General features: G+C 43.9%; 1 pseudogene; it reads left to right on the plus strand.

Annotated features, from left to right (window-relative positions):
• The first annotated feature begins 714 nt into the window (after window positions 1-714).
• On the plus strand, window positions 715-1647 carry LOC126945882 (glutaredoxin-related protein 5, mitochondrial-like; annotated as a pseudogene).
• Window positions 1648-2692: the final 1045 nt, after the last annotated feature.

Genomic DNA, 2692 nt, shown 5'->3' on the forward strand with positions numbered 1-2692 from the left:
GATGTTGCAAGACACTGTCATTGGGGGAAACCTGGAAAATGGTACATGATTTCTCTTTGCAGTATTTCTTACAACAACTGCATGAAAATCTGTATCTAAGGTAACAAGCATATATTTTTTAAAAAACCCTTTTCTCTTATAGCATGGAATTTCAGGGTCAAAAATGTGGAGCACTTCTCCCGTGTGTGCTTGTGTGTGTGTGTGCGTGTGTGTGTACATACTACTCTTACTACGTCAAGAGTCTGCATATCAGTGTTTTTGCCTGTCTCTAAAGTAGAGTATCTGCTGGTGTCCACATGTGATAATAATTGTTTTTTATATTGTGTGCCATAGATATTACGGATGTCCTATGACTTTATAAAAATTCTGCTGATGACTCACTCTGCTTTCTCTAAGTCATTTTGTCATTGATATTGTGCCTGGTTTTATAAGCTTCTTGGCAATGAAGTGATTTGTACTTGTTTTGCCAAGAGGTCTAATAATGTTGAATGACACCCCCATAGCTTTAGTATCTTCCCTACCTTCGTCACAATATTCATCAACTTCATACAGCAAAGAATTACTTTGTGCTTGCTTTCAAAATATTCAATTGGCTTATCACAGGGTTAACTGTACTTTGATTAATAATTATGTAAAAGTGGCCGCGGGCCGAGGAGAGCTCTGGGTGGCCAGCCAAAGACCTGGGCAGTCGTGGGCTTCCGCGAGCCTGCGGGGATGAGCGGGTCCCTGGGCCGAGCGGCGGGCTCGGGTGCGGGCGGTGGTGGCTCGGCAGAGCAGCTGGACGCGCTGGTGAAGAAGGACAAAGTAGTTGTCTTCACTGAAGGGGACGACGGAGCAACCCCAGTGCGGCTTCAGCAACGCCGTGGTGCAGATCCTGTGGCTGCACGGCGTCCGCGACTACGCGGCCTACGAAGTGCTGGACGAACCCGAGCTGCGACAAGGCATTAAAGACTCTTCCAACTGGCCCACCATCCCGCAAGTGTACCTCAACGGCGAGTTTGTGCGGGGCTGTGACATTCTTTTGCAGATGCACCAGAATGGGGACCTGGTGGAAGAACAGAAAAAGCTGGGGATCCGCTCCGCCCTTTTAGATGAAAAGAAAGACCAAGACCCAAAGTGAGGGCGCCCGGGTCCTCCCTGAACAGAGGGAGCCGTTTGTGTCAGAGACTCACCGCCAGAAAAATCTTACCGATTTTGGTTTTCACTACTGAGACAACGGCCTTGTACTGATCATTTCAGTTCATGAGCAGTCGGGTGATTTTAGTTTGTCTGGTGTTTGGGCTAAGAAGATTTTATTGTGAACTTAATTGCAACCACTGCGCCGTAATAATTCAGTGCTGTATTATGATAGTGCTGTAAACAAAATTTGTTCTTATATTGCCGTTTATTTTTTGCCTGATTCAGGAGTTAAACTAGGAGCTTTGGAATCATTATTCATGACCCCTCTGCAAATACGTCAGTCTGCAAAGACATTATCTTCCCCCAAATTATGTATTGCTTCCTCTGTTATGGAAAACGATGGACAAAGAAGAAATTGTAAGTAAACTGCCAACACAGGAAAAAAGTTATGTAAAAGCTTTGATGACTTCGTGCTACAATTTGATACATTTTATTATAAAGAGCATGCTGGAGACTGGGGCAAATGGATGGCAGGTCTAATAAAATCAAATTTTCAGACATTTATCTTCTTACTTCATATTTGCATTTTCGACTTCTTATATGATATTGTCACTCACACACAGGCTTATTTCTCTTAGGACATAGAGATTCACATTCTGTGTTTGTACTGGAGACCTGTTCACTATTTATGTTTATGGTGTTTACTGAGTTGTAACATTTAAATCATTATTTTTATTGTTACTTTAATATTCAACAAACCTTTTTTTCTTAGTAAACTTTATTTTTCCAACATTAAAGTAATATAAAACTTGGAAAATATAGCAAAATAAAAAAAGGAAAAATCAATGTAATTTTACTGCCCCCAAAATCCCATTGACATTTTTGTCTTCTGATAGAGATTTTGTTCATTTTTTTTATTTGTTTGCTCTGTTGATAGCTTGAGAGACCTTCAAATTTCCATGTACCCGAGTCATCAAAATTTCTAAATCTGGTGGGTTCTTCACCCTAGAGTCCCAAGAGTGCCATAAGATACATCCTGGCTGGGCAGTGGCCAGAAGGACTGGTCTGGAAAGGGCGACAGAGGCCCTGAAGTCTCAGGGAAAAGCACTCAGCATGAGCCAGTATTCTGCACAAGGGTCGACCTAGTCCAGAAGGAACTTTTCCTGGGCTCAGTTCCCACCCTCATGGTCACATCACCGTGACACAGCAGGAAGAGCCCTCCCCAGAGCCCAGGTGTCTCACAGTTAAGTCTTGTCAGAGGCTGCTGCATGGGCCAGGAGTCCATCTCATTGGGTTAGCAGCAGCATTCCAACCCACAGGATTTGTTCACAGGCTGGAATGCTGGCCTCAGGGCTGGTCAGTGGCACTTGCTCCACTTGGTCCTGATGCTTGCGGTGATACCTTGTGGTGGTGCCATAAATCAGCTCTGCTCTGTGCTTTCCCAGAGAGATTTCCAAATGAATTGCCCTCCAAGCAGGCAGCATGAGATACCTCCTTTCAGATGTCATGAACTAGACGGAATTTTGTTCTTAGTAGAGGGGGGTGAATAGCAACGCCAGACTATGGTGTTGGA

This window comes from Macaca thibetana, chromosome X (assembly GCF_024542745.1).
Source record: "Macaca thibetana thibetana isolate TM-01 chromosome X, ASM2454274v1, whole genome shotgun sequence".
Taxonomy (NCBI): domain Eukaryota; kingdom Metazoa; phylum Chordata; class Mammalia; order Primates; family Cercopithecidae; genus Macaca; species Macaca thibetana.